The sequence below is a fragment of the Balaenoptera borealis genome, assembly GCF_965194805.1.
Source record: "Balaenoptera borealis genome assembly, chromosome: 19".
In the NCBI taxonomy this organism is placed as follows: Eukaryota; Metazoa; Chordata; class Mammalia; order Artiodactyla; family Balaenopteridae; genus Balaenoptera; species Balaenoptera borealis.
In genome coordinates, this window is record NC_138878.1 from 64,382,230 (window position 1) to 64,395,114 (window position 12,885).

At 45.7% G+C, this 12,885-nt stretch overlaps 3 protein-coding genes, 1 long non-coding RNA gene and 1 pseudogene across 5 annotated transcripts in view; 2 read left to right on the forward strand and 3 right to left on the reverse strand.

The window, feature by feature from the left end:
• The window catches only part of LOC309616863 (uncharacterized protein), a 131,222-nt gene extending 129,341 nt beyond the window's left edge, over positions 1–1,881 (reverse strand). The window contains exon 1 of the mRNA XM_082368139.1: positions 1,751–1,881. The gene's annotated coding sequence lies outside the window, so the exon portion shown is untranslated. The remainder of the gene's footprint in view (positions 1–1,750) is intronic.
• LOC309616851 (zinc finger protein 836-like) overlaps positions 1–12,885 on the forward strand; it is a gene marked incomplete at its 3' end in the record, with an annotated part of 476,825 nt that overhangs the window by 118,811 nt on the left and 345,129 nt on the right. The window lies entirely within an intron of this gene.
• Positions 1–12,885, forward strand: part of LOC309616970 — a 188,410-nt gene that overhangs the window by 102,186 nt on the left and 73,339 nt on the right. The window lies entirely within an intron of this gene.
• Positions 1–12,885, reverse strand: part of LOC309616854 (uncharacterized protein) — a 90,773-nt gene that overhangs the window by 17,835 nt on the left and 60,053 nt on the right. The window lies entirely within an intron of this gene.
• On the reverse strand, positions 9,701–12,607 carry LOC309616914 (heterogeneous nuclear ribonucleoprotein A1 pseudogene; annotated as a pseudogene). Its single transcript has one exon. The product of its transcript is annotated as a heterogeneous nuclear ribonucleoprotein A1 pseudogene (transcript).

A 12,885-nucleotide genomic window follows, 5' to 3' on the forward strand; every position in this document is an offset into this window, starting at 1 on the left:
AGAATTGATGAGAAACAACCGTGTACATGTAAGGCATACAATGTGATTATTTGAAAGATGTATATTCACCGTGTAATAATTATCACAATAAAGTAGTTTACATTTCCATCAACTTACAATTACCATTTTATTTCTGTGCAGTGAGAACACTTGAGCGTTACGCTCAGAGCAAACTCCAAGTATATAGAAACGCAGTGTGATTAACTATAGTCTGCATGCTGTACATTAGATATACATGTGGTACTTTTTCATTTTACAACTGAACGTTTGTAACCTCTGATCAACATCTCCCCATTTACCCCACCATCCAACCCCCTCCTAATACCCTTTATACTCTATGGCCCTATGAGTAAGACATTTTTACTTTCCACATATACTATCTGTCTTTTTCTGTCATAATAATGTCATAATTTATGGCTGAAATAAATTTTCTATATCCATTCATTTGTCAGACATTTTAGTTCTTTCTACATCTTGGCTGTTGTGAATAATACAGTAATGTTCATTGCAGTGCAAATATTTCCCTCGCTATAATGATTTCATTTCCCTTGGATATCTAGCCAGAGGTGGAAAACTTAAGCAAATAAACTTTAAATGTTTTACATTCTAAAGCAACAAATTAAAATGTCACAACTTAATCATCCATATCCAAAGAACTCACCCCCCATCTGTATCCAGTTTCCCCCTCTACCTGACTACTACGTGTTTCTATTTCATTCTTTATCTATCTCCCTATTTCTCTTTGTTCCCCTCTACTCTCCTGCTGTTTCTGCCCTCCTATTTATTTCATCACACCTGTCCTGCCCCACTACTCTGCAACTCGTTCCCCCTCTTGTTGCGCTTTGCGCCCAACTTTTCCGATTGTCCTAAATATCCATGTATTTCTGCCTCTTTCTTCCTCCATCTCTGCTCCCTCTCTGCCCTCCAGATTACACTCCTTCTATTCCTGTTACACCCCCACTCTACGGCACCCCAGACGGCTATGCTTCCTTCCTGCTCTGTCTTCCTCTGCTCTTCTAATCAACACCTGTCCTCTCTGTTTCTCTCCCAGGACCACGATGCTCCGAAGGCCTTACTTCTCTTTTATCCCCTACCCCCCCCCCTCCGTGAAGTGCTCTCACCGCTGCTGTCCCTCCTGCTACACCTGACGCAGGGCCCCTGTCCCCACGTTGCTCTCCAATCCCAGGAGATCACACTCCTTTATTCACTTCTCTATTTTATCCACCCGCTACTTTAAGAGCTAAATCTGTTTCACTTTACTATCCCTTTGAGAACAATTTCCAGAGAGATGAACTTGTGACGGAAGAACACTGGGTGTCACAAGGCTGGCCCAGGTCACTCCCCGCCCCCCACGCCGGGTGAGGGGAAGGGCTGACTACGAAGGGGAGGCCGGGGGAGCCGAAGGACCGGCCTGAGGAGGAGGCGAAGACAGAGGCGCTGGGAGGGAGGGAGGGGGTCTCCGGAGAGGGGCGGGCTCTGCAGAACCCCAGGACCGGGGAGAGGACGCGGCCCCTCCGGGAGCGGGGCGGCCGGCGCTGCCCTCTGGGGGGCGGGGAGAGAGAGCGAAGCTGGGGGGCGCGCGAATCCACCTCGCAGAAGGCGACTTCACAAGGCGCAGGCGGAAGTAATAAAGGATTGTAAGCAGGAAAATGTCGCGAAAGGCGGTGTCTCAGTGGACCGAAGGCCGAAAAGCAAAGGGCAAGGACCAACCTCACAGCAGTTTCAAACCCAAAAGAAATTAATACTCGACCTGTAAGGGCGACTTCTGGATTTACCTGGGGCGGACGGCGGGCGCTGGGCTGTCACGCCCGCAGAACCTCGGAGACCCTAAAGATGGAGTAAGGGGGTCCGCGCAGCACAGACTGAACACTAGAAAGGAAAAACTTAAGCTCAGCTGCGCGACCTTCACTCTCAGGTCTCCGCTTCCGCTTCCGTAAGAAACTGCGCACGAGGGACGTACTTAAGAGGCGAGGCTTCTAGGCGGGACTTGGGCGGAGCGCTGAAGGTGAGGGGCGGGGCGAGGAGAGTCCAGGTCTGAGCCCGAGAGCCCGACAGGCGGGACAGGGGGTGGGACAGGGGGTAGGGGGCAGTCAGGGAATGGTGCTTCCCAGTACTTTGAAACCCCTTAAGTTACTGGCTGTTACAGTTTTCAGGTAAAAGCTTATAGCTTTGGGGACCAGTTATGTTGGAAACTACGATGTTTCCTCCTAACAAGCAGAAAATGATTTTAATAAAAAATTGTTTTTGCCAGCATGTTGCTCACAAATCCTGCTGCTGAGGCTCAAGCAATTCAGTGGTTGGGAACTTGGGTCTCCAAGTGGTAGCTGTGGGGCAGTCATTGGATGTGGAACATTTCCTGCAATTAGTATTAATTTAAGCAGTTTAAAAAAACAAGAGCTTGACTTGTCTCTGTATTACAAACTAGAATAAAAAATACAAAACTCTGGGACTTCCCTGCTGGCGCAGTGGTTAAGAATCCGACTGCCAATGCAGGGGACACGGGTTCGAGCCCTGGTCCAGGAAGATCCCACATGCCGCAGAGCAACTAAGCCCGTGCGCTACAACTACTGAGCCTGCACTCTAGAGCCCACGGGCCGCGACTACTGAAGCCCACATGCCACAACTACTGAAGCCCGTGCTCCTAGAGCCTGTGCTCTGCAGCAAGAGAAGCCACCACAACGAGAAGCCCACGCACCACAATAAAGAGTAGCTCCCACTCGCTGCAACTAGAGAAAGCCTGCGCACAGCAAGAAGACCCAACGCAGCCAAAAATAAATAATAAGTAAACAAATAAATAATAAGTAAATAAATAAATACAAAACTCTCCCTGGGGAGAATGGGCCATTTCATACTGACACCCTGCAGAACAACTTGTCCTTTCTGTTCCTTATTCAGCCAGGAGGCCAACTCAACACTGCTCAGTTCCAGAGACTCAGGGACAAAACCCAGGGTCTGAGACTGGAGGACTAAGGTATGTGATAACTTCTGTCAGTAATGATTACTTTACTTTTTAAAAAATTTTTCTTTTTTATTTTATTTTATTTTTTTTCCTCTGGAGCATCAAGTTTATTAACTAGAATTGGAAGAACCGAGGAGTTCTTGGAACAAGAACTATCCCCCTCCCCCACCAACACGGAAGACAGAAGAGTGGGGGAGGGGAGACGTGCCCCAGGAATGACAGTCCAGTCTCTCAAGTTTCACCCAGGTGGGGGTTGAGGGGCAGACCTGCAGCCACGGTGGCCTCGCTTTCGGTCGCCCGGGCTGCTCCGGACCATCCTCTGAGCTGGCCAGGGTCTTGGATACGATGCTTCTGAAGGCCGTGCAGAGAACACACTCCTCTTCCCCTGCACCGGGCCCCAGGGAGCGCGGCGGCCTGACCTTCCTGCCTCGGTCATCCATGGGGTTCACATGGGCTCACTTTATTATGACGCCTCATGCTGGGCAGCTTGCAACAAAGATGTTTCAAAATAAAGGTCCAGATTCTCCCAGCCACCCCTTGCTTTTTCTGGCTCTGGCCAGAGAGAGTGGATGAGGACACACTCTCAGGCTGCCCAGCGTGGGAGGACCCTCCAGTGTTGGACACACCCAGGGGGCAGCTGCTTCCCTCTGGGGCTCCAATCCTGCTGCTGCTGCTGGAGGTGGATGTCCCAGTGCCACACTGGGGGGCTGGGCTGGGGGTGGCAGTCCTCGACTCCAGGCTGGGTGGGGGACAGGCAGACTCACCGGTCTTCTGCCCTGCCTGCTGGTCTTCCTGCAGCGGCACAGTTTTTCTGTGGTAGAGCCACCTGGTTTGCAGGGAGGACACCACAGGGCTTGGAGGAGGCTCAAGTTCACTGCCACAGAGGTCCCCGCAAGAGAAGGGCTTCAGAGTTATGATGGAGACCTCCACCTTGGGTTTCTTGGAGCTCACACTGCCTGTCCCAGTGTCCTGGATCTGGTCGCAAGTCAAGCCCGGAGTCCTCACCATTGTCACCTCCAGGTCCTCTTCACAGGGTGGCTGGAGTGGCTCCTTCTGGCCCATGTTGACCCATGGATGCCTCATGAGGTCACGTAAGGTGCCTCTGTCACTGGGGTTGAGGGCAATCATTTTTTGTAACAGATCCCTTATCTTCACAGACAGATAAGGTGGGATGGGATATTGCCCTTGTAGGATTTGCTTCCGCAGCTCCTGGAAGTCTTTTCCCACAAAGGGCTGGGACCCAGTTACCATGGTGTAGAGCACTACTCCCAAGCTCCACACGTCCACCGCAGGGCCGCTGGAGCTCTGCCCCAGGAGGAGTTCCGGGGCAGCATAAGGGTGTGTGCCGCAGATCGTGTCCAGTTGGACAGTGTCATCACACTTGTTGCTGAGGCCAAAGTCTGTAAGTTTGATATTCATGTTGGAATCAAAGAGGAGGCTCAGTGGCTTCAGGTCCCGGTGCACGATGCCCCTCCGGTGGCAGTGCTGCAGGGCGGAGACCAGCTGCTGGAACGGGCCTCGGGCCTGCGCCTCTGTCATACGGCCATGGGTCTTCAAATAGCGGTACATGTCCCCCCCACTGAGGTACTCCATCACCACGAAAAATGTCTCCTCTGTGTCAATCACCCCCAGCAGTTTTACAATATTGGGGTGATTCAGAGCCTTCAGACTGCACACTTCCCAGAAAAGTGCCTGGACACTTGAGAAGCTCTGACGCCTTTTCTTTATGACCTTCACAGCCACCTGTGTCCCGGTCAGAATGTGCCGGGCCAACTTCACTTTACCGAAGGTGCCTTCACCAATGGTGTGGAGGATCTCGAAGTCATCAATATGAGCCGCCTTGCCAGCAGATTTGGCTGTGAGGCCCTGCATCCTGGTGATCTGCTAACTACACTGACTGACAGCACTACCTAGCAACGCTAACTACGCTAACTAACAATGCTAACTGTACTAACAGGGCTAAGTATGCTGTCTCTACTACGCTAACTACGCTAACTGTACCAACAGCGCTAACTAGTACTAACTACACTAACTATGCTAATCAAGTATTAACTATACCAACAATACTCACTATGCTAACTGTAGAAAGAACAATGACACAAATAAAAAAGAGTAGAGAAAAGAGAAACGAAAATCAACAAAATGGCAGAAACAAGGAAAACACAAGCTAACTGTAGGTCCAAGGCCGTCAGGTCACCAAAAGCAGCTTCCTGGGCTCTAAGGACCAAAAACCTGGGCCCACCTTTCTCTTTCATAGGGCTTTGTGAAGTACATCACAATGGTGCACTCTGAGGTCAGAGCAAGAAATGGACCCATCACCGCTGGGGATACACCACAGTGGTTTTCTCACTTTTTGAGTTCAAGGCCCCTTTACACTTAGGAAAAAGGATCCCAAAGAAATTTTTCTTTACGTGTGTTATTAGATATTGGTATTCACTTTGTTATAAATAAAAATCTGCAGGATACTTCAGTGGCCTTTTTATTTCTAGTTTGAAAATGTGTAATAATTTTAGAGACCTCATAATGTCTACACTTGAAATGTTCAATTCCTTTTCCTTAAATTCTGGTCTCAAAATAACGTTACAACTTAACTGACTTCACGATACTATACAAAATGTTCTGTTGCATAAGACATGATATGGTACATTATGAAAGTCTATGAAGCTGAGAGAAGGTTTGCCAGGAAGGTCATTGAGCAGATTTCTCATCAGGAGCCTCGGAGGCCAGATGGCATGACTCAATGTACTTGAAGTGTTGAAGGAAAGAAACCGTCAACCAAGAATCCTATATCTAGCAAAACTTTCCTTCGAAAATGAGGGAGAAATCAAGACATTCCCAGTTAATCAAGAGTTGAGAGAGTTCTTAACCACCAGACCCGCCTGCCACAGGGAGTTCTTCAGGTTGGAGTCAAGGACCCTGGACAGTAGCTCAAAGCCTTATGAAGAAATAAAGACCTCTGGTAAAAGTAGACAGACGGGCGACGAGAAAAGCTAGTACTGTTGTAACTTTGGTTTGTAGCTCCACTTTTTGTCTTCTATTTGATTTAAGAGACTAATATATAATAAAACACACACATAAAAATCAAAAAAAAAAAAAAAAGATCACCTCTTCACCTAGAAAAGTTACTTCACCCCCACTTTAGCCTAACTTTGGGAATTCCCATCAACAACATTCTTCTTTCCACTGAAGGAAGCAACGCTGCCAGAAGCTATGGCAAGCAGAGCCTCTTCTAAAATGCCTCTGATGACTGCAGCAACATGGATGCAACTAGAGATTATTAAGTGAAGTAAGTCAGAAAGAGAAAGACAAATACCATGTGATACCACTTACATGTGGAATCTAAACTATGGCACAAATGAACCTATCTATGAAACAGCAACAGACTCACAGACATAGAGAACAGACTTGTGGTTGCCAAGGAGGAGGGGGGTGGGAGAGGGAAGGGCTGGGAGTGTGGCATTAGCAGATGTAAACTATTATATATAGGAGGGATAAACAACAAGGTCCTACTCTACAGCACAGGGAACTAGAGTCAATATCCTGTGATAAACCAGAATGGAAAAGAATATAAAAAAAGAATGTCTATATGTGTATAACTGAGTCACTTTGCCATACAGCAGATTGGCACAAGATTGTAAATCAACTATACGTCAATAAAAACAATAAAATAAAATAAAAAATGCCTCTGATGACGTACACAGCCCCTGCTCCTGCTGACTACCTCTCTGCAGCACCCAACACTGTGAAACCCCGCCCCCACCTGAGGTCACTCCAGTCCTCTGTCTCCTTCCTTTGTCCTCTGTCTCCTCTTTTTTAATTTTTAAATTAAAAACATTTTTACTAACCACTGCTTTAAAAAGAGCAATACATTTTCAAAAACTGATATAAATTACACTGTTCTTTTGTTACTGAGTCTAAGCTCCTACTGCTTGCCACATGACAGGCCAATGATCAAAAGACGAGTTGTTGGGACAAGGAGTAGCGACTTTATTCAGAAAGCCAGCAAACCAAGAAGATGGTGGGCTCATGCCCCCCAGAGGACCATCTTGCCTGAGTTAGAATTCAGGCTCCTTTTATACTAAAAGGGGAGGCAGTAAAGTCAAACACTTCCTGGTTCCCATCAGCCTCCAGAGCGGGAACGTGTCAATTTCTTCCTCCCTGCCGTCTTTCACAGGTGGGTCTGGTCAGGAGGCTTCCTTTGAGCTAAACAAAGGTATTTTAGCTTAACGCTCATGACCTGGGAGGCAGGGTTCCCAGAGATGGGCCATTATGTATAATTTAAGCTTCTAGGCAACATGCTTTCAGGGATGAACTTGTCATGGAATACAAAGTGTTCTTCCCTATTACAATTCCCCACTATCAATTTCCATCCCACAATCGTGTGGGAAAAGGAATGAAGACCCTTCTGCTGAACGGAGGTGAGGAATATTCCTTAGAATCTTTAGTTAGTCCTTTTTATCTACAACTATTTAAACCTGATGAAACCTCTTAGCAGTTTCTTGTCTAATTCGTAACTGAACTTGGGGTTTTGGTTCCAGTTTAATACATATACTAAATTCTGGTGCTATTTCTTTGGACACAATTAAACAAATTGGTTGCCCCTTCTCCAATGGGCAATGGCGATGGAATTCCCGTCTACTTCGGTTGGATGGGCAGACCTGTTGGAGGTAAACTCATGAATAAATAGCGCCCACAGTTTTAATGTGATTGGCCACCACTAGGTCTTTAGCATTTATAGATTCTCCTGCCTGGGCACACACCTGCAATGGCCTGCCATACAATATTCTAAAGGGGCTTAATTTAAGCCTGCTTCTGGGAGCCACTGATCCATAGCAGGGCAGCTGGCAAGGCCTTATCCCAAGTTCAATGTCTCTTAACATGTTTTAGCGACGTTCCTTTTTAATGTATGATTCATTTTCTTGGTTTTTCCTGTTGATTATGGTCTCCAGGATGAATGTAGTTTTAATGCCTTCTTCCAAATCAGGGGATAATATCCCTTAGAAGGGCTTTAACCACTTCAGAGATTTTCTGTCCGTGGGATATGCTTCCACCCATCCTGAAAAAGTGTCCACACAAACACTAGCAGGTTATCTGAAATTTCTTGCAGCTCAAGGCATTTGAGGAAAGTCTGTTTTTCAGTCCTGGGTGGGGCAGTTTCCTGTGTTGAGTCCCCATCTGTGGAGGTCTGACAGCAGTCTTTGGGTTATTTTTAAGACCCTGCGGGAAAGAGCTCTGTCTCCTTTCCAGGGATTTTCATGAGCCCCATCTGTAGGCTTAAAGCGTGTTCTGGTGGGACTCTGATGTCAAGCTATTCTGGTGGAAAAACTTCAGGGTGAGGTCTATCAGAAAGTTAATCAGCTCATTCCCCACTGTCAACTTCACCCCCGACTTCTGTGGGGAATTAGGTGCCTCAAGGCCAAGGGAGCCCCTGGGCCTCTTCATTCAGTGTTCCTCTCTTTCTACCATATGAGAGGTTCTTGTCTTTTATTGTTCTTCTGTTTTAGCCGAGGGCAATCTTCTCCAGTGTTCCGCCTCCCTCCAGTAAGCACATTGTTCATTCCCCAGTGGGCGCTCACCTCTCTTCAGGTTACTCACCTTCCAGGAATCCAATGCCACTGCGAAAAGAGTGGCATGTCGTTTTGCATCTTCATTTTTCTGTTGTTGTTCCCTGTTGAACACTTTAAAAGCAACATCTACCAATTGAGGAGGGTTCATTCCAAATGTACCATCTAATTGTTGCAACTTTCTCCTGATATCGGAGGCACTTTGCCCCAAAAGCTCAAATGTACCATTCTAATATTTTCAGTGGCCTCAGGATCTGCATTAGTATGACGTCTGTAGGCCTGGTAAATCCTTTCCAAAATTTCAGAGGGGTCTTCATTTGTTTTGCTGAATGTCTTGAATGTTGCTCAAACGCTTTTGCTTTGGTTTCCCTTTGCAAGGCCCTGCCAAGGTGCACTAATGAGTAGTGCTCTAATAAGGGTCTTCTTCCCTCACTGGGGTCCCGCTTCAGGTGTAGGAGATCCTCCCTATAAGGAGGGCTGCGATCTTATGAGGACTGCAATCTTTCCAATTAAACAAGTCTGAGAAACCCAGCCAGCTATTCATTTGCATTTAGGCCCCCTGTGAGATAACAGCGTAAGGGAAACTGCCCATCCCGGATATGGCTCCTGGCCCAAATTGGGTGCCCTGTTGGGTCTTAGATGGCAATACCAGACCAAGTCCCTGTACCCCTGAAACTAACACAGGATTTTCTAACTGATCCCTATAAGGAGGGGAAGTCCTGGGCCTCAGTGTAAGGAATAGGGGCTGGATGGGAACGGAAAGTGGTGGAAGGGGTGGCATAATTGCCAGAGCAGCTGGGACACCTGGCTCCGCCAGAGGAGTTAAGGTTTGGAGCAACACAGCCTCGCTCTCATTCCCTGCCTTTTCGTACCTTCCCTGATAATAGTACCAATCCTTGCGCATAAAGGATGTCATCATTCTTCCCTGCTTTTTCACAAAATAGCTATAGAGTCATTCAACAGCCACTGTAAAACTATAGATAACAATTGATCATATAACCATTAAAAGGGTGAATTTCTTTTTAAGAGGGTATTAAATCATTTATTGATTACACATGATAATGGATGATACACAAGCTTCATTCCCATCTATAACTTTACCTGGTATCATAATTCAATTTAGATATATTGCACAGGATGTGCCAACAATCATATTTTTTTTTTTGAATTTCTTAAAAAAAAAAAAATTGTATGATATCTAACAACGGGGCCAGGTTACCAATGGTTGTCACCCCTGTGGGGAATCCATAACAAAGTGCCTTGGAAAGTTCCATGTTAATTTGGATGGGGAGGCCGCGGTGGGGCTGGAAGGGAAAAGAAGTTTCAGGGTGCTGGGAATAATTTGAGTAGGGTGAATCATTTACTCACCGGGCTCTGATTTAGGTGTGAAGGACATTGTCTGGCTGGGTCCTAAGTGGAGGATAAAGCTGGCTTAGGGGGCAGAACATGGCATTTGAAAATGATGGGGGTGAACGTTTTTATTGGAATCCTCAGTGCAAGAGAGAAGAGGCAGAAATGATCACATCATTTCTAAGGTGCTTCCTTGGTTGCCATCTCTCAAGGCCGTGTATCATCTGGCCCTGCCCTCTGTTCAGGGTAATCTCTTTTTTTTAATTTATTTATTTATTTATTTTTCACACACACACACACACACACACACACACACACACACTGTATTTTATTTTTACAAGAGATAAATAGACTGACACCAAGCATTGTACATGGGTGACCACAACAAAAGCAACAATGATTGCAATTACCAAACATGAAACACACTCATACTATGTCATAATATTGACATTCAGTCCAGTAATCCTCCACTGTAACAGCTCCTTTACTTTGCAGTGAAAATTGATTTGTATATTCTTTGCCTCTGAGTCCTTGTGGGATTTTTTTTTTTTAATTGAAACAGAAAGTCACAAAAATTATACTCATCCTCATCAGTTCACTCAGTCCCATGTAATTAATTTTCTTTTTTCATCTTGATCTTTTGTTAGCACTTTTATGAGTTCATCAGTTTTTCATTAGAGTTCTGAAAATGCTTATTCATTCAGTTCAGCAGTACAGTCAGTTACCAGAAACCTGTACTTGTCAGAGTCTTTTCCATGAATTTCTTGAAGATGAAACCCTTTTATAGGAACATATTTGCAAAAGCATCAGAGTACACCCAGAACTGTCTGTAAATGACAAAAGACTTAAAAATGACCACGGTTAAAGATTTGATGAAAGTTCATAATAACTAAATTTCCTTGTCAATTGCATTATTTCTGAGATATACATTTTAAAGTAATAACTAGGATTATGACTTATAACATTATACCAGAACATATAAGATTTTTAGAAATTTCATGTAATGTCTGAAACATTTATATTAACATATTTCCATACAAATAACCCAATGAAAGTTTAGTATTAGTTGTTTTGTTTTTTTATACTGCAGGTTCTTATTAGTCATCAATTTTATACACATCAGTGTATACATGTCAATCTCAATCGCCCAATTAACAATCATATTAATATCCAAAAAACTCCATGACTTTGCTTGGGTGACTCTTTTAACGATGAACTCTAGGTCACAACACAGTAACTGTCTGTTCAACTACACCAAGGTTTCTGAAGACAATAGCTTCTCCACCAAACCAGGTTGTAAATAAATTTTGAATGGAACCTGGCATCACCCTGAAGGAATTCTAAGTTCATACTGTTGGGGTAGTTTACCAAAATGGCTTCAGAGTAGACTAACTTTACACAGCACATTTTAAAAAAAAAAAACACAGGTATTCAGCGTCATGATCAGATTATATTACATTTAGCCATCAACAGCATGGGTGCAAAAAAAAAAAAATCTACATTAAAACCCTTTGTTGGAATGCTTTACACTTTCCACAGAACAGAAACTAAAATAACTTGTTATACAATTAGTCACAAATACAGTCTTCGAGTTTTTTTTCCCTACACACATGCGTATTGTCTAAAACATGTCTTCTTTGTAGCAGCTAGGCCCTGCCACCACTGTGCTTGGCTGAGTTCACAAATCTGTTGTAACCTGGAGCTACCCTGTCACTTCTCTGGCTCTCCTCTCCTGCTAAGCTTTGTTTCCTGGCAGTAGTTAAAACCTTGTGCCCCTGCCATAGCTCCTGCTGCTGCTGGAACCACCACAGCCACCTTGGTTTTGTGGTTTGGCAAAGTATTGGTCTCCACCACCACAGGGGCCAGCACTTCTGCCTCCAAAGTTTCCTCCTTTCATGGGTCCAAAATTTGAAGATTGGTTGTTGTAATTGCCAGAATCATTGTAGCTTCCACCGCCTCCAAAATTGCTTCCATCGTTACCGAATCCATTATAGCCATCCCCACTGCCACCATATCCACCGCCACCACGGCTGCCACCAAAGCCACCTCGGCCACTGAAGTCTCCTCCATGACCAAAGCTGTCATTCCCACCAAAACCACCTCCGTGACCACCGCCAAAGTTTCCAGAACCACTTTGACCTCTTTGGCTGGATGAGGCACTAGCCATCTCTTGCTTAGATAGGGCTTTCCTTACTTCCAGTTGTGGCCATTCACCGTGTGGTATTTCTGACCAACAGTCTTGTCTACAGAGTCATGGTCATCAAAGGTTATGAAAGCAAAGCCTCTCTTTTTGCCACTACCTTGCTCAGTCATGATTTCAGTCACTTCAGTTTTCCCATACTGTTCAAAATAATATCTTAGGTGATGTTCTTCAGCATCTTCTTTAATGCCACCAACAAAACTCTTTTTCACAGTGAAGCGGGCACCAGGTCTTTGAGAATCTTCTCTTGAGACGGCCCTCTTTGGTTCCACAACTCTCCCATCCACCTTGTGTGGCCTTGCATTCATGGCCTCCTCCACCTCCTCCACGGTGGCATATGTGACAAACCCAAAGCCCCTGGAGCGCTTGGTGTTTGGATCCCTCATTACCGCACAATCTGTGAGCGTTCCCCATGCTCAGAATGGCTCCTCAGACTCTCATCGGTTATTTCAAAGCTCAAACCTCCGATAAAGAGCTTCCGCAGCTGTTCGGGCTCTTTGGGAGACTCTGACTTAGTACACGATGGGGGTGGAGGGGGGGGAGAGTCAACGATGCTGACTCGGAGGCATCCAAGGGCAGAAAGGTCTCAAAGGGTGCCTTTTTTTTTTTTTTTTTACATTAATTAATTATTTATTTATTTATGGCTATGTTGGGTCTTCGTTTCTGTGCGAGGGCTTTCTCTAGTTGTGGCAAGCGGGGGCCGCTCTTCATCGCGGTGCGCGGGCCTCTCACTATCGCGGCCTCTCTTGTTGCGGAGCACAGGCTCCAGACGCGCAGGCTCAGTAGTTGTGGCTCACGGGCCCAGCTGCTCC